This window comes from Spermophilus citellus (genome assembly GCF_964194105.1).
Source record: "Spermophilus citellus genome assembly, chromosome: 9".
In the NCBI taxonomy this organism is placed as follows: Eukaryota; Metazoa; Chordata; class Mammalia; order Rodentia; family Sciuridae; genus Spermophilus; species Spermophilus citellus.
Window position 1 is genome coordinate 118,287,514 of NC_138191.1, and position 22,088 is coordinate 118,309,601.

General features: G+C 51.6%; 2 long non-coding RNA genes across 2 annotated transcripts; both read right to left on the bottom strand.

Moving 5' to 3' along the window:
* Positions 1–1,219: 1,219 nt before the first annotated feature.
* LOC308656831 lies at positions 1,220–6,618 on the bottom strand. Its single transcript, XR_014023790.1, has 3 exons — positions 5,829–6,618; positions 4,566–4,660; positions 1,220–1,616 (listed from the first exon to the last, which is right to left on the bottom strand). It is a non-coding gene; the product is annotated as an uncharacterized lncRNA (long non-coding RNA).
* Positions 6,619–14,509: 7,891 nt separating this feature from the next.
* On the bottom strand, positions 14,510–18,366 carry LOC308656165. Its single transcript, XR_014023614.1, has 3 exons — positions 18,124–18,366; positions 16,115–16,256; positions 14,510–15,724 (listed from the first exon to the last, which is right to left on the bottom strand). It is a non-coding gene; the product is annotated as an uncharacterized lncRNA (long non-coding RNA).
* Between the last annotated feature and the right edge of the window lie 3,722 nt (positions 18,367–22,088).

Consider the following 22,088-nt stretch of genomic DNA (forward strand, 5'->3'; position numbering starts at 1 on the left):
GTAAATTTACAACTAATATCACACTTTACAGTGAAACACTGAAGCATTTCTGCTAAGCCAGGAAACAAGCAAGGATGTTACTATCTCACTATTCATCATTGTACTAAAAACCTCAGTGAGTGATAAGGCAAAAAAAAAAAAATTAAAGACATATAGATGAGAAAGGACTAAATAAAACTACTCCTATCACCAGGTGACATGATTTCCTATGTAGAAAATCCCAAGGAATCTACAAAAATAGCTACTAAAACTACAAAGTTATAGAAAGATTCCTAGAACACAAAGTCAAAATATAAAAATCTCTACGGATCACAATGAACACAGGGAAATCAGAATTATTTAAACAGTACCATTTATAATAGCACTAAAAATTAGAAATCCTTATATATAACTTTAAAAAAAATGTACAAGATCTACATGCTGAAATGACAAAAAAAAAAAAAAAATGATAAAAGAAATCAAAGCAAGCCTAAATAAGGGCTGGCTGGGGCTGTAGCTCAGTGGCAGAGCATTTGCCTAGCATGTGTGAGGCACTGGGATCGATCCTTAGCACATAAAAATAAATAAAATAGTGGCATTCTGTCCATCTACAACTACAAGAAGAAGAAGGAGGAGGAGGAGGACGATGACGATGACGTCCTAAATAAGTTAAGAGGTATACCATGTCCATGGATTGGAAGACACCATCATGTTAAATTGGTCTATAGATTTAATCCAACTACAAGACAAGGTAAATGTATTTAATGTTTTGCAATTGCTGGGAGGTAGAGATGAGTCCCCCATTCCTATGCTTCCAAATACCATTCTCTTACCACTGATTCTTAAACTCTTCCATCTGGAAGACCTGAAGGCAAAGGGAGAGAGACCAATGAGTCTGAGGGAAGTGAAAAGTTCTTTAAACTCTGATGATTATCTTTAAAATTCATGTAATCCCATGAGAGACAGAAAGAAAGAGATAAAGAGAGACCTCACCAGAGATGGACAGAGGTGACCAGAGGTGGACAATTTGGGGCCTGTTCTATAGGAAATCACAAGTCAGGAAAGGAAGGAAGGGGAGGAAGTTCAGCTCCCCAGACCTGCTTGGCCACGTCCCTGCTGTGTGACCTTGGTCTTCACAGTCCTTCCCAGAGGGAGATTTGGGCTGATGAGGGCCTGGAGGGAGCTTCCAAGCCCAGAGAGGGCTTGTCTGGCCAGTTGGGCTTGATGGAGGAGGCTGCATCTGAGTTGGACTCTGAAGCACCCTGGGCAGAAAACAAAAACTTCTTGGTGCCAAGGGCAGAGGACCCAGCAGATGGGAAAGTCCTAGCTGGAGAGTGAGGGAGGGAGGAGCCAGGCACTGCCAGGAAGTCAATGAAGATGCCAACCTGGCCCAGTGTTGCTCCATTGCTTGTCATATGCAGTCTATGATCTCCTCTGCTGCTTACAGGAGTCCCAGGAGGCAAGTGTCACACACAGAAAAACTCAGCCCAGAGCAGGGAAGTGCAGCCATAAGTTTGAGTCTGTTTGCCTCCAGGTTGTGACTCTTTGATTAGAAATCTAGAGCTCTTCCACTTTGCCAGAGATTGCAGGTGGACCACCTGGAGCAGATCCTGCTCCCAGAGTCAACTGCTTGATACCTGCAACGTAATAAAAACCCGGAAATAGGCTGGGGGTGTGACTCAGTGGTAGAGCACTTGCCTAGCATGTGCAAGGCCCTGGGTTCAATCCTCAGCACTTGAAACAATCTAGAAATTTCACAGAAATCAAGATCTCTGATTTCTCTTGAAAACTCAGGAAATTGGACCTTGCATTCAAAAAGTCTTACATAGCAGCAATTACCAGAGCCAAGATCATCTTCAAGAGCAACACAGGCTTTGGAACCAGATTCCTGAGCAAATGAACTTAGGCAAATGACATCACCCAGGCCCCATGACATCATCTGTATGATGGGTGCATCAGCAGCCATTACTCACAGGGTTATCCTGAGCAATAAGTGAGTTAATGCTGGTCAAGTACTGTGAGTGGGGCCGGCTCACAGTAAGGGCGATCATAAGTGCTCACTCTTGTCCTTTAATGGGACCTGCCCTCCCCTGCTGACTCATTCCCTCCTCTATTAGCCTACTGCCTTCACCCATCCATCTATGTGACGTGCCCACCCCACCCCACCCACTAGAGTTTACAATCCCTGCATTTCCAGGGCCACATGCCTGCCCAACATCAGAAAGATTTGGGCTAAAAGAGGGCAGGACTCAGACATGGGTCAGAAGTACCCAGACCAGAATGTTCTCAGCATGAGCTCCAAGCTTGAGATTCCGCTTCAGTCTGTGTGTCCAAAACTGCCCACCTGTATCTGGGTACTGCTCTGTCCAACCCAGGCGTTATTCACAATTAGGTCCCCCAGGATAAATAGAAAGGTCTGAAAGGGCAGAGGTCCTGGGAGGACCCACTAATATCCTGTAGTGACATCAATGTGACCATGAGGACAGGCACAGCACCACCTTTGTCCTGCAGCTGGGGCTCCATCCAAGCTCCCTGCTCTGCAATTTCTGTGTAGTGCCCAGGCCTTTTCTGAGCCCTCACCAGGGCAGGAGAGGAAAAGGACCCCTCCCCCACTGTGCTGTAAGGCATTTGTCACCACCCATGGGATGGAGGGAGTGGACTATCAGCACCCATGGACACTGTCAGTGGAGCCGAGCAGGAGGCCTGGGTGAACTTGGGGAGAAAGATTGATTTCCAGATTATCTCGCAATCCATAGTTGTCAGGCAAGAAAAAAGACCTAAACAATCATGAAATTAAATCAAATGAGCTTCGGGATGCTGCATAGATTCCCTCCCGCCCGGCCTCCTGCCGCTCGCCCCAGGGAGGGGATGATGAACGAGCTCGCCACGCACCTGCTCACTCACTGGCCCCTCTGCCCAACTGTGCATCTCCGCAGTCAGCAGAGATTTATTGTGCTCCTACTGTGTGCCCAGACCTGTTCTTGGAGCCAAGAGCTTGGGGATGAAAAGGGCAAAAGCATCCCTTCCTCCTGGGTCCACTGACTGGCAGGACTGGGCAGAATCTTCAGGAAGCAGTCAGCCCGGGACTGAGCCTGTGCTGAGGGGAGCCCGGGTTTCCAAGGGCACAGTCCAAAGGGCAGGGGGAAGAGGGAGGGCGTCCTGGAAGAGGCTGAACCCCAGTGAGCAGGGCCAGGGCTGGGCCCACTGACGGAGACTCTGAGGAGCAGGTTAGCAAGACTTTGGAGCTGATTCTGAGGGCAGTGGAGGATCATGGGAGGGTTTTAATCAATAGAGTGACATGATCCAATTCAAATCTTTGCTCAGGCTGCTGCAGAGGAAGGTCCAGAGCCGAGCAGTCCAGGAGCAGGGCAGACAGACAGGAGCACCTGTGTCTTTCACAAAGAGGCAATGGAGGCCTGAAATCAGGCTTGGAAGATCCCCTAGCACAAAGACGGGGGCATGCTGGGTGATCAGCAGGTGGTGGTGCACAGTCAGGACCCACCCCAAGCACTCTCATCCTCCTTCAAGTCTTCCTGGAAAGACTCCTCCTCGAGTCTTTGAACCTACAGTATCATTGGCATATTTATTGTGTTGTTTTATATCAACACACTCTCACATGTGCACACACACATCCGGGAATGTAAACCCAGGACCTTTAATACATTCACAGCACCTAGAACAGTGCCTGGCATATAGTAGGTGCTGAGCAAATATTGGTGGCATGAATGAGAACTGATCTGGTTCTAGTCATCATCATTGCCCACCAGGACAGTGACAGTCCCCTGGGGCCTCGTGTCTGAGCTCAGCACAGAAGTATGGAGTCACCTTTCTCAGCTGCCACCTGGGGTTAGAGGTGAAAGGGGCTGGCAGCCCCCAGGATGGGGGAGGAAGGGTAGGTGGTTTTAGGGAAGAAGAAGAATTTTCAAAGGGAGGTCTCCGACGGGGGGAAAGGAGAATGGGGGCCACTCTGAGGACAGCGTGGAGCTGCTGGTACTGGTGGGTTTGGGGAGGTGTCAAGTCTACACAAGGTCAATGAGGAGGGACAAGCAGGGCCTGGAGACAGCAGGAAACACCCGCCCCACCGAGGGGTCCTCCTTGGCCCTGAAGCCCAAGGCATGGGTGCCCTTCTTGGGGTCTCCATTTCTCCAGCAAGAAGGCCCGGCTCTGCTTAACCTGCTGACTCAGCCCTCACTGGGCTGGGCACCCCCTCCTCCAGGACAGTCCCCAAACCTCACCTTATTTGCGTGAACAGGAATATTCAGTAGTGGTCAGCTTGTTCTCAAGGACCCGAGACCCCCTTTGTCTGAGCCACACTGCGGAGGAGCCTCCTATCCAGGAGACTCCAGGGCAGGAAGACCCCTCAGCAGCCCCTGGCGGCTTCTGCTCTGGTCTAGGATCCCCGGGCCTCCACTCTGCCCACCCCAAGGTCTCTCCTAGTGTGATCCTGATATGGAGATGGATAAAGGGAGCCCTGGCTTTGCAATTTGAGTCCTGCCTCCAGGACAATTCAAGGGGTGACCTTGGTAAGTCAGGTTACTTCTGTGGTCCTCACTTTCCTGGACAGTGGGGGTGACAGTGGTAATTACCTGGCAGGGTAGTGAGAGAATGCATGGTGGCATCTGCTTGTTCATTCAAATATCCACCGAGCATCTGCTCTGAACCGGGCACTGGAGACATGGCCCTGAACAAAAGGCATGGGGGAGCTCAGAGTCCAGGTTGGGGGGCCAGGGGAGAGTACCATACCAGGCACTGCCATGTGGTGACATGTGTGTCATGAAGGCTCATGACACAGGGTTGAACCAAGGAGTGATAATGGGACATGGCGCTCTGGACGGGGTGGTCAGGGAAGACTCTCCTGAGGAGGAGACAGCTGAGCCAAGACATGGCGGGCACACAGACCATGTGAGTTTCCTTCTCTACCCTCACCACCGTCACTTGTCCTGCCCAGCTGAATCGCCCCCTGCCTGGGTACAGCCCAGCTGGGGGTGGGGAAGAGCCCCTGATCCAGCAGGCCTGGCTCCGTCCCTATTTTCAGTCCCCTCCCCTCTTTGAGCCTCAGTTTTCTCACCTGTAAATGGGGCTGATGGTTCTCACCTCAGAAGGCCCTGGAGGAATTAGAGCCTGTGCCCGGCACAGCAATGGTAACGATAACGGCAAGCCCCACATCCCACAGCCCTCCCGGGGTGTGCATTTTCGGGGAAATCTACCTGAGGAGGCAACTGCTGGCTTCTCAGATACACTATGTCTGTTTTGTCAGGGGACGCACCTACGGAATCCAGGTTCTTCATACAGGAGCGTCCCTGCCACCATCCATTCTCTCACTACCCTGCTGTAATTGCCCTTCCAGGGGCAGCTCCCATTATCCTCCCAACCATCAGCACGGTTGGAACGGACAACCGCAGCCTTGGGCCAGAGGAGAAAGCCTCTGTGTGCTATGGTGGCCCTGAGCGGCCTCCAGGGCACAGAGGAGTCAATGCACCTGGCTCTAAGGCCTTTGGGGGTATGTTTTCACCACTGTTGACACTGGGGGAGATGACACAGGCTTGGTGCTAAAAGGCAGGACCATGAACTCTAGGGACACAGGCCAGATCTGTGGAGAGAAACTTGCCCTCCATCCTTGGCCATGGGACCCCCTGGCCTCCCTCTCACTCGCCCTAGCAGGGGAGGGGTCTCCCATCTTCCCATCTGCTCACGCAGTTCACTGCATCAGGATAGGTGCAGTGGGTCCTCCCGAGAGCAGCCCCGCCAGGGTCCAGGGTCCCTAGTTTCCACTGCATGTCGATGTCAGAACTGGGTCAGTTTCAAGCCTGGTACCCAGGGCTGAAATTTCTTGGAAAGGCAGGTGTTACCTGCATCTTTGAGGACTGGCCGCAGCCTCTTTGCACGTAAACTCCACTGTTTCTGTCCAGAGGCCTCGGAGTGGACCGTGGAGGTGACTGCAGGTGACCATCATGGGTCTGGCCCTCTTCTGGGACTTGATCTCACTGCATCCTAGCCCAACCTTGCAGAGTGGGCTGTACTGGTCCCAGGTGACAAACGAGGAAGGGCAGGATGGCACAGGTGGGCTCAGAGGACAAGGTCAGACAAGGATGTGGTGAAGCTGAGATGCCAACCCGCAGCTGAGGCCTGATTTCAGTCTCGGAACACCCCAGTGATCTCCCCCTCCCCCCAGGCCTTCCTGAACAACAGTATTGCCTGAAGTAAATGCAGCTTTCAGACAAGAGCTCCAGCTTCCCTCAGGTGACATCCCACAAACCCCCCAGTGTTGGAGCCCAGAGCAACTCTAGGTTAGATCCCAGGGTGCCCTGCCCCAAAGCCTGGCACCTCTCTCTTCTCCACGTCACCACTCAGGTTTGGCCTCTGCAGGCAGAGACCACAGAACCCAGGTGACCAAGCTCATCTTGGGTTACATGGGATGGAGTTTGGGCAGAGTGAGGATGCTGTCACTGCAGGTGTGTTGATGACATTAAGGCACACGGAGGCAGGGTTGGGATGGGGACATCTCTGAGCACCGTTGGTTGGCAGTAAGCGCAGAGTGTATTTCCAGACACGGCCCGTCTGAACTGTCTCTTCTCTGTCCTTCTGAAGACCATCTGGAGAATCCAAGGCAGCCCACCTCAGTCACCTCTCCTGCAACCCACCCAGAGAGCCGAGCTGACCCTGGGACTCCTAGTGAACTCTGAGCCGTCCCTTCTGCACACACCAGGGAGCAGGGAACATTGGGGGACAGGCCTCACCCGGGCTGGCTGGTCCTCAGAATCCAGGGACCAGTCAGGCTTAGGAAGAGTACAGTGGGGTGGGAGAGATGGGGAGGAGGGACAGAATACAAACCATTGTGTCACTGTGGGACATGGGTTTAAAGGAATGCTAACTGCAGCCCACTGGGACATGCTGACCTCATAACGTCTGACGCTGCCAACCTGGCTGCACCTGGACAAAAAGATATTTTAGCTCCTGTGCTGCTGTCATGAGTGGGAAGAGGGAGAGACAGAGATTTCCTCTGCCACATCAGCAAAAACGCCAGAGAGTCACCGGTGGGCGTCAGAGGCCCCAGGAAGTTTCAGAAACTAAAACAGGTAAAATTCACAGTAGTGCTATGCACACACGGACGGGAATGTGATACTCTGGGCTCCTACCTGCCTCACTAACCCTCAGGCCAGACACTGGGGAAGGGGCACCATCTCCCTCTTAAGGATAGAGAAGCTGAGCTCAGAGGGGATGTGACATGGTCAAGTCATGCCAGCTTTAATAGAGCTGGCACTCAGCCTCAGGTCAGAGTGACTCTGGTGGGTATCCTATGACTAGAGGACATCAGCAGCCACCACCACCTGTATGCTTTTGCCAATCCTGCAAGGTGGGTCCTGTGAGCACCAGAATTCCTGCTATGCAGACAGGAAAACTGAACCCAGGCTGCCTGGGGACCACCTCACGTGCCGCAGGGTGTCTGCAGCAGGGCTTCTTCCAGAGCCCAAGGCTGCAGGGTCATTGCCAGAAGTGCATGCAATGAGCTCATAATCAACTTCATTGTGCTAGTTCTGGTGCTCAGACTTAGGTTCCTGAAGAATCACCTGAGCAGGGGGCATCTGCTGGAAATGCAGATTCCCAGGCCCCCAAGGTTCTGACTCTGTAGACCTGGGAGCAAAGCCACAGAATGAGCATTTTAAACCGGAAAACCTCCTGCACCTGGTGATTCTGGCAAATCTGCCTATACAGTCCATTCTGGGCTCAGGGCGGTCCCTAGGTACTACCTGGACATTTTATAGTTCAGTGTTAAAGATGGAAGATTCTGGATCCATCTGGTCTAGAGCCACGGACCAGGACCAGCTCCTTCACTTGTCAGCTCAGTCCCCAGGGAGATAACCTGTTACCTGCCAGGAGGCCATGGTAATCCTAGTCACGTGGGCAAATGTGAACCCACATGGTGACATCACCAGCAGCTCCTAATCTTCCTCCCCCTTCTTGTCTGTTGTTGATTTAACCTGTGTTTTTATGGTTAATCATCTCACAGCAAATCCCTATTTTATTCTCCTATTGGGTCACCCAGGTTGTCTTTTTATTAGGAAATAAAGAATACAGGCACCGTGTGCCACACTGCAGCCAGCACTGGAGACTTGGCAGTGGGAGGAGATTGGACCAGCCTAGAGGAGCCTCAAAGCCCCGGAGACAGAAAGGTAAAGAATAATTACAAGGAGACAGATGTGTGGCCACAGTTGGTACGAAGCTCAAAAGTCCTAATAAAATCAGCTTTTCCTCCAAAGCTCTAGGTGAGGTTTTAAATGAAAGGGATCAGCTCAAGGCCTCTGGCAGGGCTTGGAGAAAAGAGCTCATAAGTCCCTGCACTGCTGTTTGTAAGCTGAGCCACCTAAGAGCAGCCAAGCCCTCTCCGGGCTTCAGCAACCTCACTGTCCGTTGGGGTGATCTGCCCACCCAGCGGATGAGGTCCAGATCACAAGGAATCCCGAGACAGCAACTCCTGGCTGATGGCCCTGAAGAGCCCAGGGCAGGGCAGGCCTTCCTCCTCCCCTGACTTTCTAAGGGGAAAGAGTCTTGCACAAGGAGTCGGGAACCTGGGGCCTCAGCTCAGCCCAGATGGACTTGCTGCATGACCCTGGACATGGCTGGATGCTAATGTCCTTTGCAATGTTTCAGGTCCTGGGATCTGCTCCAGGCTGGCCCCCTGCATGGGAGGAAAGTGAGAGGGGCCTGGAGGGACCTCCCTGCCTAGCTACCCACCCTCATCCTGCTGCTGGTCCTCCAGGCCCCTCTCCTTCCTTCCCTGGTCCCCAGGGGTTTCTGCTGGCACATCCTCATTCCTACCAAGCAGATGCCAGTGGAAATATCCCAGAGCATCCCAGCCAAGAGCAGAGACCTGAGTCTCTGCCTGAAGATGGCGATGTCCTCTGCAGCTCCAAGCCACATTAAAGATGAGAATCCCCTTTGGGGCTGGGGTTGTGGCTCAGTGGCAGAGCACTCTCCTAGCACGTGTCAGCACCACATAAAAACACATAAAAATAAAGGTACTGTGTCCAGCTACAACTAAATAATATATTTTTTAAAAAGATGAGAACCCCATTCCCTGAAGTTCTAACCACTCTTTCCCGTAGCTGTCACCCTGCAACTTAAATGTTGCAAGCCACGCCAAAGACTCGTGAGAGCAACAACTCTGCCATTCATTTCTCAACACCTGCCACCTGAGTCCCGGGCACTGCTTTAAGTAACTCGCACACGTTCACTCATTTACTGGTCACAAGTCTGAGAAGGAAATCTACAGGGGCTCCTCTACTTACGATGGAGGCACTTTCTGATAAATCCATCGTAAGTTGAAAATACCATAAGTCAAACCATCATGAATTAGGGGCCATGGTTCAGCCCCATTTTACAAATGAAGAAACTGAGGCACAGAGGTCAGATGACTAGTCAGACACTCTGACACTTGAATCCTCATAATGACCCACGAGACTGGCCTTATTAGCTCCAATTTCCGGGACTTTTTATGGATTTGTCTCATGAGGCAGACTTGCGGGGAGCTGGGGTGACCAGATGTTGGTTCCATAGGAAAAGAACCATCCCGCCATGAGCCCTTCCCTAACGTTTCCAGGGAATCCCAGAGGAATCCCCACAGAGAGTGAGTCATAATAGCCTCAAGGGGGCGCAGTGAGCCATAGTCACTGGGGGATCTGGCTGGCGGGGCTCAGCCTCAGGTGACAGGTCCTGCGTCCCATGGACCCAGTGCAGCTTGAAGATTCTGTGTCCTGCCTGAGGAAGGAAAGTCACAAGGTTAACTGCTCTTCATGAAGGGGATAGCCAGGACTTTGGGGGTCAAAGAAAGTTCTGGAGTTTGGTCAACCTCCAGGAGACCGGAGGCCACTCGGGCTGAGCCCAGGGAAGTCAGATGTCACAACTCCTTATCTTGCAACCCCGAAGAGTCAACCTCATTCAGGAAGCAGCCAGTGGTGGGGACCGGCTTCCTTCCTTGTGCCCGAGGGGTCCTCCAGGGACCTTCCGCGTGATTTGCAGACTATTATTGTCCTACAAACAAATCAGCTGACTTCAGAGCTGTCACCGGATGAGGACAGTAAGGAGGGGCTGGGCTCCCCCGGTTTGGGTTCTTCGGCAGCAGGATGAACTTGTGGCCTCACCCTCCCCACTCCCCACCTCTGGCTTGTGTCTGTCAGTGGGAAAATGTCCCCACCTCACAGGCGTGACAAGGACTAGATGTGATCACATCGCTGGGGCTTTGACACTTCATCCTGTCCAGTCACCTCTTGGCTCTCGACGGAATGTCTGTCAGTGACCTAGGAGGGAGGGAGGGACAGCCAGCGAGAAGGAACAAGAAAACGTCAAAACACTCAACACATCTCAGTGTCGGGCCTCCTGCTGGGTCCTGCTCTCTGTCCCTGGTCCCACACCTGGGGCTCCAGCTCTGCTTCTGCGCTGGGCCCAGAGCAAAATGGACACCTGGAGGCCGGCCAGCACCAAGCTGCTGCCCAGAAAAGGGCCAGACACCGGGGCAGCAAGAATGAGCCAGGAGAGAGGCCAGAGGCCAGCAGGGAGGACATGTTTATGTGAGAGAAAGAAAGAGACAGAGACACAGACACGGACACTGTCCGCCCTCTGGCCACTCCCTGTCCTCTCCCCTACCCAGTGACCTTGGGCAGCCCTGGGAACCCCAGGTTCCTCATCTGGGAACAGGCTGCCACCATCCTCACCAGGAAGACGGGAGGGTCAGAGCCGAGGGCTGAGAAGGGCCTGCCCAGGACCCTCCCTAGAAGGGCAGCTGGGCTGTACTGCCCCGTCAACTGGGATGCTCCACGTAGGATCCAGGCAGCTGCCCCACCTGGTCCCCCTTGCTGAGGCCATGGGCATCACTGTCACACGGTGGTCACAGCACCAGCCGGTGCTCTGCGGACGGAGGCTTCTTCCTCCCCACACTCAGGGGAAGGTCTGGGGGGACCAGGTGCCCTGGGACTGTGCCCAGAGGGACTAGAGGAACTTCTGACACTCTGTCACCTCATCCAGAAAACCAGGGCTGCTTGAGTCGCTCACGCCCTGGCAAAAGTTCAGGTGGTTCCCTGATGGGACTCGGCTCCTGAGCCTCCTGCAGGGTCTGCACCCAGTGACGACTTCCTGGGAGCTCAGCCTGGGGGCTGAACAGCTCCAAAGATGCCCTCCCAAAGGCCGTGCCTGCCCTCAGAGCAGGAGTCCCTCCCAGCACAGGTACAAGGGGCAGGGACAGTCCTCCCCTACAGGGACCCACCACACAAGGTGAAATGGGGTCACCTCCATATGCACGAACACTCACAGCAGCTGGATGGGGTACTGCCCAGATTTTTCAAAGCACGGAGTCAGTGCACATGAAGATTTACTGATAGAATGAGAGAAGGAATAAGGGACATCACATCCACAGATAACTCAGTTCCCAGAATGCTCCTGTGGCTTGGGAAGAGGAACTGCCCTCATGCTACTTTCCAGAAGAGCAAGTGATGGCTCAGAGATGTTAACTGACCTGCCCACGGACACACAGCAGCAGCTGGTACTCCTGACTCCTGGGAAGCACTGAGTCCATCTCTCCTCTGACACACAGGGCCACTCAGACTCAGGGAAAGGATGTGAAGAGCCCAAGGGCATGAGCCAGGGTGGTGCCAGGGTTGTCAGGACTCTGAGACCCAACATTGGTTGACTCCTTCACTTAGGCCACTACCCTCCACCCTCCCCTCCTCCCACCCCAGAAGCCCTTCAGCCTCAGGCAAGTCTGGAGCTTGCCTGGAAAACGGAGCTGCAAAGGAAGACGTTCTCTTCCTCTACTCATCCCCACCAAGGCCAGGGGACCAGGGACACCCCGCCCCAGGTGTTCCCTGTCATCCCAGAAGTGGCCACAGCCCCTCCTGACTCCAGGACTCCATTTGCCAAGTCCAGTGCTGAAATACTTCTAAGGCACTACCAACAGGCCTCTCTGCCAGGCCTCAGCTTAGACACCTCCCATGACAAACAGCTTCTCTTCCAGCACCATCCCGGCTGCCTTAAACCCTGAGCCCGGCTCATTCGTCTTTTTATTGGGCCCTACACTGGGCGCTGGGCTTCCAGCTGTACAGTAATGAGCTCGTTTCATTTTTTTACTAGTGAGGAAACTGAGACCCGGAGAGGTTACGTGACTAGTCCAAGGTCACTCAGGAATTGAAGAGACAGTACTTGAGCTTTGACCCTCTGCCTTTGAGTCTAGTGATTTCCCCACTCTGTCTGGACCAGGTGACTTGGGACCCTGGGATTGGCAGCATGTTCCTCCCTGAGGACCAGCTGAGAGCTCCCACCTGCCCCAGATGGCCTTCTCCTTCCTTGGAACCCAGGCCCTCTGGCTGGAGTCTCCCAGACCTCCACGCCGTGCAGCAGCAAATGTGGGTGGAAGGAAGGAGCAGGAGAGAGATGAATGGATTCACTGAGACCAGAGCCAGACACCAAGGCGGGCTTGTGTGTGCCCTGCAAGGAGGCTCACGTGTGTGCGCGTGCGCACACACACACACACACACACTCACACACACACACACACTCAAACACAGGGAAGGAAAGCAGCACACAGGCAAGGCGAGAAAGGTGAGAGATTAGGGGTGGATGGATGGTACAAATGCAAAGAAAGGAGAGAGAAGAAGAAGAAGGAAAAACAGAAAAGGCCTGCAAGAAGATGAAGTTAGAAACACCAGAGACAGAGTGAAAGACACAGAAGCAAAGGTATACATATGTGTGTGTGTGTGTATATATATATATATATATATATATATATATATATATATATATATATATATATATCTGTGTATGAGAGAGAGAGAGAGAGAGAGAGAGAGAGAGAGAGAGAGAGAGAGATAGCGCTCAGCCATTAGGAGATGATGCAAAATGAGAAGAGAAACCCTCAGTGAGACTAACAGGACCACCCCCAGGCAGAGATGGACAGGGACGCAGACAGCCATTCAGAGGGAGACAAGCTACAAGAGGTGCAGGCAGGGACGAGAGGGACAGGGCAGAGGACACAGGAAGGCCAAAGCGAGGCGGAAGAGCGGAAGAGAGATGGAGGAGAGAATACTAAACAGAGAAAAAGAACAACAGGGAGAGGAAGCTGGGGACAGAACTGGAGGGAGGCGGGGCTGAGGCGGGGCGGGGGCGAGGCGGGGCGGGGGCGGGGCAGCTCCGAGTTCAGCCTGGAGTTCACACTTTCTCCCTCCCTGCCCTCTCCCCCAGCTCTGCTCACAATAACCTGAAACATAAACCCCAGGGAGAATTAATATTCCAACCACCCACATGCGCAGGGGCTGGAGGAGGGCTCAGTCCACATCCTCTGGGCAAGCATTTACCAGTGCCCATTAGGAATGAGACACCACCCTGCCCCAGGGAGCCTCCACACGGGAGACAGGCAGTCTGGGTCCACACATCCCTTACCACCTGCATGCCTGGGATGAGACCCCTGGCCTCTCTACTCTTTGATGTTCACCTCTGTGAAATGTCTACCTCTACAGGTTGGTGAGGAAATCAAAAGCAGATGTAGGTAAAGCAGCCCCCAAATCTGGCGGAGAGTAGGTGTTCAATAAATACTAGATTTCTCTATCTGGGAAGGTCAGGAAAATACAGAGATACAAGTGGGAAGTGAAATGTAGACAGCAATATTATTGACCAAGAATTGGGTGTCCTGGGAAGAGATAGGTCGTTCCAGTTGGGTCAGAGGAGAATTTGAAGACATACCAACAAGGCCTTGGAGCATAGGGGTATTTACAGGTGAGAACTGGAGTTGGGGTGGGTGCACTCTTAGTAGAGGGACTGGCATGAGCAAAGGCAGAGAGCCATTCGTAGTGGCTGTAATGCGGGACACAGGTGTCCATGGGAGGAACTATCCTAAATGATACATTTCACAGACAGGGAAACTGAGTCCTATAAATAAGTGTTGAGAGCCACAGCCGAAGGGGTCCCAGCAAACTTCTAGCTGCCAGCAAACTTCCAGCTGCCGGCTGATGATTGGCTCACAGCAGCCCCAGCAACATCTAGCTGATTGGCTCCTCTGTGGTGATGCTCATTGGAGATGCTCATTGAGCTGTTTCCCCATATGGGCCACCAAATGCCAGCAGTCTGGCTGGGCACAATTCAGGAGCCACTTGTCAAAAGAAACGAACTTTATTTTTAGAACCACACAGGCCAAACAAAACAGCTCCTCAGGAAAAACCCTCAGAGCCCAACTGCCACCACTGGCTTCCCACAAGCCTCTCACACACTCACATAAGCCTCTCCCACTCCCACCATCCTCCTGCTCTTGAGGCCGATTGGCTGGGTCGCATGGGCGGAGCCAAAGAAGTCCCCCAATGAGCAGCTCCGTGGTCTGAAAGGGCAGGGAAACAGCCCAATGAGCATCACTGCAGAGGAGCCAATCAGCTAGATGTTGCTGGGGCCGCTGTGAGCCAATCATCAGCAGGCAGCTGGAAGTTTGCTGGGGCCCCTTCGGCTGTGGCTCTCAACATCAATAAGCATGAGTTGTCCAAACCCACACAGCTGGCTAATGTCTGACCTAGCATTTGAATCCCTTTGCCAAGTTGCAGGTCAGCCCCTGACAGGTAAAGCAGACTCAGGAGGAGAGCATCCTATATTTTTCCAAGAGATATGGTTCCAGAAGTAAAGCCTCAGGCAGGAGAGTAAGGAGCAGATGGTGACTGTAGGTGTCTGTGTCAATATCAGCCACAGAAGCATGTGCAGGGGCACCCTGCCAAGCCTGTGCTTTAGCTGGAGATGCCACCTGGGTGAGGTTAGGAGACCCCATGAAGGACTTAGGCTTCAAAGGAGGGCTCCACTTCAGACCATGAAACCCAACATCTACAAGTCCCAGGAGAACTTACCATGAGCCTCTGGGAGTTATCTGGCCTCAGGTTAGAGCTGAGGTTACTGTTTTGTCATTCATGAATGAGAGGATCGAACTGAGGGAGACCAAATCCTGAAACTCAGACAAATTTAATATTGCAAATACATACATATGCAATGCCTAAGCACAAAGCTCTGAGTATATCCCCATACGCTAAGAAGGCAGATGTTGGCCAATGAGGCCCTTCACTCTGCTGGCCTCCTGGATGGGTTTGGACTATCCAATGTAGGACCATTGAGCTGGAGCTCCCAATGGCCACCAGTGAAGGAGAACCAGGGAAGGGAGGAAGGATAGAAAGGAATGTTCTAAATCAGGTTAGAGTGTGAAATTGGCAGTGACTTGAGCCAATTCCTCAATCTGAGGGATAAAAAGGGACCCAAGGAGGGTAGCCCAAATTTTATGATTAGGTGCAAGTGCACATTTTCCTATGGAGAATTTCCATAGTTTTTACTACATTCTCAGAGTAGTAAAGATTAGTAAAATTAGTCAGAATGGGCTCAATCCTGCTGCCATAACAAACAACCCCAAATCTCTCTGGCTAGGAATTTATCTGTATGTCTCACAAACTGCACTGTGGGTCAAGGGACTCCCCAAGGCTGCTGTCCTCTGTGAGACAATAGTGATCCAGACAAAAGTGACTGCCTTCATGATCTCCAACAGAGAAGAGAAAGCTGGACAATCAGGCAGGGGCTTTTCACTGCTTCTGCCAAGCAACCACTCACATCACTTCTACTCACTACCCATTGGCCAGAAGTAGTCACATGGTCCACCTCACTGCAGGGGAAGCTGGGAAGTAAGGGCACACTTCCTGTGCACTCAGGAAGGAGAGGAAAACTGGATCTTCCAAGAACAATGGCTCTATCTCCCCACATCACCAAAAAAAAAAGGAAAGAAACATTAGGATTAGAGTAGTGAGTCCCAAATTCTGCTTTATAGATTAACTTTATCAGTACTGTTCTGAAAGCTTTTGGGAAATATAGATTCCCAAGTCACCCATTTGAAGAGTTATATTCTGTGGCCCAGGAATCTATAATGTTGATATATGTTTTATTGGTTCTTTTTAGTTAGGCACGACAGTAGAATCCATTTTGACATAATTATACAAACACAGAATATATCTTGTTCAAATTCAGACCCCAGAACCTCTTCTTTCCCTTCCCTCTCCACACCCCCTACTCCCTTCCCTCTAATGATCTTTCTGCCATTTATCCATAGTTTCTTAATTAATTTCACAATGGTGAGACTCACGGTGGCATATTCATATATAGGAAAGTTAGACGTCAGATTCATTGATATATCTCACAGATGAATGTGCAGAACAGGAGTGGAGTGGAAGGTCCTCTGATCCCAGGGCTCCTCTGTCCACATTCTTCAAGCTGCCAAGGTGGAACTACAAAGCCATGTGTCAAGTTGATGGCAGCCATCACTCAGAACTCTAGAATTTGGGCCTGTGCTATTCATGCCAACACAATAGGGCCATTTCCCTGATGGAACAATTGAGGCACAGAATGCTCTAGTGGATCAGGAATTACTAACTCTCTGACCAATGTCTTACATAAGGAAGAGGCAAATGTCTGACCCAAACACCCAAAACTAGACCCCAGGAGAGCTGGTTGAATGGCATGTTCCAGGAGAGTGGGCTTTTAAGACACAGGGTTCTCAAAAGTGCCTCAAAGTCCCCTCTCCTTACAGCCAGCTTCCTTTCACCACTGTTGCTGAATTCCTCCCGGAACACAAAATTGGAAAGACATTGCTAATTTAATTTGCCAGAATGAATAAAGATAAGACAGTAACAGAGGGTGATGAAGTGCTGGGAGCCTGTCCTTCACCCTGAAACCCAGACTCTTTCCATCATGACCGCCTCTCCCCCGTAGGAGCTGGTTACGCCAGAATGATGGCAGTTAATTACCCTCCTCTGAGCCAAACCCGTCCAACTGGTAACCTGAACAGAGCTGCCCCAGCCAAGCCACAGACCCATGAACAAGAAATTAAGTGCGTACTCCTGGAAGTTCATGTGACTTCCGAGGCATTTCATCCAACATTGTGATGGCAATAGCTGACAGAAACAGCCGTTTGGTAGGTCAGGGCCTGCTGAGGTCTGGGTGGAGTTCATATGTCAGAAGCTGGGTCCCCAGTGTGGTGCTGCAAAGGGATGGTGGGGCCTTTAGGAGGTGGAGTCTAATGGGAGGTATTTAGGTCATTGGCTACATTGCCCTTTTCAAGGAATTGAGGTAGTTTGGTAGGAAACTGAGTGAGTTCTTCTAAGAGGGTTGTTACCAAAAAAAAGAAAATTAAAAATAAAAGAGTGAGCCTGACCCCTGAACCTCATTCTGACTTCCTGTCTTACCATGTAATCTGGTCCTCCCACATGCACCCCCACCTTCACAATGCCACCCACCATGAATTCCTCATAAGCTGACGCTGGTGCCATGCTCTCAAACCTCTAGAACTATGAGCTAAATAAACCTCTTCTCTTTATAAAGTATCCAGCTTTAGATATGTTGTTATAGTAACAGAAATTGGACTCTTACAGAGATTAAGTTGAACTCAATCCCAGGAAGCCCACAGAGAATAAAGGATTCTTTCCCCACCACCAAATGTGTCCCCCCACAATCCTGGATGATATCATAGGAGACATCCAACTCTGAAGAGGCTGTGTTTGCACCCTCAATCTGGGCGCACTGTCCGTGGAAAGCACCTGTGGAAGCTCACACTGCCTGGAAGGGATGCGCCGACCCCCGACTCCATCTCAAGCTAAGAGTGACACCGGGGAGGAGGTGGTGGAAGTTGAGCTTATGGGGTGACTGGGAAGCAGAGTCCAAGAAGGGCCTGGGCAGTAGCACCACAGTGAGGGACGGGAGTCTGATGGGCCCTGCACCCCAAGGGCTATTCTCTTGCAGCAAAGAGCTCTTGGGGGCAGAGGGCACAAGTGGAATTGAACACGCGTCTCTGTGGCCTCATGCTCACCTCACTGCTCTGAACCAGGGAATGGGGATCAGAACACCCACTCCCCGTGCTGCAGTAGGGAGGAGTGTGACCTGAGATAGGGAACATGCCCAGCGCCCGACAGGCAGGGCTCCCTCCTCGCGACCCTTGGCCAGGACAGCCCGGGGGCAGTGGTGTGGACCCCACAGTCACACATCTGGAACTTGTGTCCTGCTTCACGGCTCTCCAGCTGTGCAATTCTGGGAAAGACCATTCCCTTTTCTGAGCCTCAGTTTCCTCATCTGCAAAATGAGGGTAATAACAGCTCCTACCTCCAAGTCACCGTGAGGACTCTGAGACCCTCCTCGCACAGGGTCCAATACAAGGCCCAGCATGGACGGCTCCTCCACCCGAGGCACACGCATCACTGAAGCAGGGAGTGTGGGGGAGCATTTCAGATGAAAGCCCGGGACCCACAGGAGGGGTTGTCATTCCGCAGCAGTCATTAGCTGGGGTGTTCTTCCAGAATCCCACGTCATCCTTCTCCCAACCCCAGGGGCTTCTCTCCCTCCCCATCTAGCCTTGACAGGGCAGGTCTGGCTCTGTGTGGAAATGGATTTCCCTTCACGTGGAAATCTCATGAAAAAATGACCTCACCTTCTAGGATGTGAGCAGAAATGTCCCAGCATCCTTCTGTTACGCCCTTAGAACCAACAAGCTCGTTAAGAGCTTTGTGGGTCATTAAGAGCTATGTGGGAAACAACGTTAAGCCACATTATGTTCAAAGCAGTTTCCGTCCCGGCACCAGTTACCTTTCTTCTCTTTTAAATGAGAGGAGCCTTTGTTCGTTGCTATGCAATGCGCTGCAGCCCCTCAAAATGCATATATTGCTGCCCTAACACCCTAGGTGACGGTATTTAAAGAAAAGGTAACTAGGTTTAAGTTAAGTCCTAAGAGTTGACTACTTATGACAGAAGAGACACGGGACACTTGTTCTCTCCCCTCCCCTCTCTTCTCCTCTCCTTTGCCCTCCCTCCCTCCCTCCCTCTCAGGACACCTTGAGCAGGGGCCTGTCTACGAGCCAGAAGCAGAGTTCAGCCACGCTGGCGCTCTGACCCCAGACTTCCAGCCTCACAGCTGTGAGAAGATACATGTCTGTTGTTCAAGCCTCCCGCTTGCTGGTATTTCGTTATGGCAGCCTGAGCTGACTGTGACATTTGTTCTTGTGAAAGATCTGTTAAAGGAGATGAATCTGTGAAGGAAGAGGAATTCATGAATTCCTATAAAGATGTGGCTCTTTTAAAAGGTATTCATTTGTGGAGTCAAATATGGCAGAGTAGGAGTGGGTAAATCCAGGGGCCACCACAGCGAGGGTTGAACAGCTCCGCTGCAGGTCAGTCTGTGATTGCCTGTCCCTCACTGGTGTCCCTGACTGTGCTTTCCAGTCACCACCTCCAGGGAAACAGTAGAGGTCTGGTCGGGTCTGTCAGCCCTGCTTGGTCCTATAAGGCAGCCAGCTAGGGCCCCATCTTTACCCTCCCATCTGGATGGTTCCCTGGAGCCTAGATCCCTTCTCTGGCCAGCTCCAACCTTGGGCCTCCATGCCCTGACTCTGGTCCTGTTTCTAGACCTTTGTCAATGGCCTTGGTATTGATCAGTGAGCCTTAAGGGCTTGGTCTAGCTCTGGTGTCCTTCCCACTGCAAAACTGGGCAGACAGCGGGGCAAGAAGAGCATCATCCTCACACCTGGGTAAGATGAAGCCCTGTCCTGGGGCCAGACTTAGAGGACTCTGCCCCTCCTCTAGCCTTGCCCTCTTCCCTAAGATGAGAAATCTATGTGGATGTGCCCATTGGAGACGAACCCCCAGTTTATGCAATGGTTTGAGCATCTAAGACTCTGGAATTCTTTGCTCCGCCTGAATCTCACTTCCCAAGCCCAAGTGGGCCTCATCCCTGGATCTGTCTTCCTGAGGACGGACCACACTGTGGTCACCTGTAGGAAGGGGCTCATTCTCCACGCTGTGAGCAGGGGCATGCGCTAAGGGTGCGCTCAGGGATGAGAACACTGGCGCTCTCCAAGGCAGGGTGGCTGGGGAACATGCAGGGGCCTTGTCACTCGGTTTCTGGGGCCTCATCCTCTTCCTGTACGGCCTCATCTCTTGCTCACAACCACCCTGCAGGAGTAGCACCGGTATCTTCCCCACTTCCAGGTGAGAACACCTGCCCCGGGGCCACACAGTCAGCCGGGCCCTCCACCCTCTCAGCACCCCTCAGGGGTCAGCAGATCAATAAGGTGCACCGAGAACAGGCTCAGAGGCAGGGACCTGGGAGGGCTGAGGGCCAATCTTTGTTACTCATATGTCCATCCCTTGGAGCTTTAATGCCCAGCCCAGAGTGTGGCACAAATAGAACGCTCCATGAGGCTGTGGTTGGTGAAGGGTAATACAGCTATAGAATGAGGGTGAGGAGGCTCCCCAGGTGCCCCTCCACTTGACCAGCTGATTCCCCACCCTGCTCTCTCTGCCTTCCAGCATTTAGGCTTCCTCTCAGTCTCCCAGAATGCACCAGCTCCCACCCATCATTTCTCCTCTAATAAGAGACCACACTGACATACCCAAGACCATTGTCCAGTGGTCAGAGGACTGTGGAGTTGGTAGAATCTGAGAGGAATTGATGGAGCAATAACTTCTATCTCATCTCCTTCCCCTTGAGGTCTGACATCTTAAAATTCATAGAATCACAGAATCTCAGGGCTGCCAGGATTTTCCTAGCACTTCCTGATAACCTGCCACAGCAGGAATGGATTTATTATCATGTGCAAATTTGCAGCCATTTACACACACATACACACACACACACACACACACACACACACAGGACTTTATCTTTCCCCCACTCAGCCTCTCCCCTTCCCCTGTCCTCTAAATGAGAATATTATCTTTGCAAGATAGTTTCTGACGTGTGTGTGTGTGCACCCGCATGATGCCAAACCAGGAGAATCAGCACTGAATGAAAAACAAGCAAAGAATAAGTTGATCTTTCCATAAAATAAAGCAGGCGGGGATGGGGGAGGGGGACAGAGAAGACCAGGAGAACAGCTCAGCAGCCTTGTTGCTGGGGAGACTTGGGAGCTTGGAGCTCTGCGTATCCCTGAGGGTGAGGAGCGGACCTTCAGCCAGGGTTTGGGGGTACAAATCTCCTCCCCTATAGTTGGCTTCAGGAAGTGGATGTCGAACAGGACTGCTTTCTTGGTGCCAGGAACCAGAAAAGGGAGAGGAACAGACTTGCTTCCCACAATGCCCTTTGAAGACATGCCCCTCCCCCCAGGGACCTAAAACCACGACCCTAGGCCCCACCTCTTTTTCTTTCTTTCTTTTTCTTTTTCTTTCTTTCTTTCTTTCTTTTTTTTTTTTTTTTTTTTTGACCTTAGCTAAATCACATCTGCAAAGTTCCTTTTAACATAAGAGGTCACACATTCACAGGTTGTGAGGATGAGGACATGGACCGCACTGGGGGCCATCATGCACCCTACCACATGGGGGACATGGACAATCAACAGGGTTGCCAGTTAAGTGTACAGGGTCAACTCAGGAGCTCTGGGGCCTAAAAGAATCCAGCAAACAGAAGCCATGGAGGTGGGGAGTGACATCCTTCCGCAGTGTGGTCTGGGAGGCCTCTCCAAGGAGGTGATTAAAACATTTTTATTGGTGCATATTAATCATGCAGAATGGTGAGGGTCATTGTGGCGTGTTCACACACTCACATATGGAAACATAATTTGATCAGTGATGTCACTCCCCAATGCCTCCCTCACCCTCCCACCTCTGCACCTGGCACTCCTGCCTTCCACTTTCATGGTGTCTCATTTCCCCCCTTCCCTTTTTTTTTTTTTTTTTTTTTCTGTTTTCCCCCTCTGGCTTCCACATGTGAGAGAAAACATGATACATTTCTTTGAGTCTGACTTCTTTCGCTCAAAATTATGGTCTCCAGTTTTATCCATCTTCTTGCAAAATGGCAGAAATCCATTCTTCTTTATGGCTAAATAAAACTCCCTTGTGCATAAATACCACATTTTCTTAATCCATTCATCTGCTGATGGACACCTACGCTGATTCCATCAACTCAGCTGTTGTGAATTGTGCTGTGATAAACATGGGTTTGCCTGTATTTTTAAAGTATACTTTAATTCTTAAATTCTTTTGGATAAACACCAAGGAGTGGTATCGCTGGATCATACGGTAATTCTATTTTAGCTTTTGGAGGAACCTCAGGACTTATTTCCATAGCCGCTGTGCTC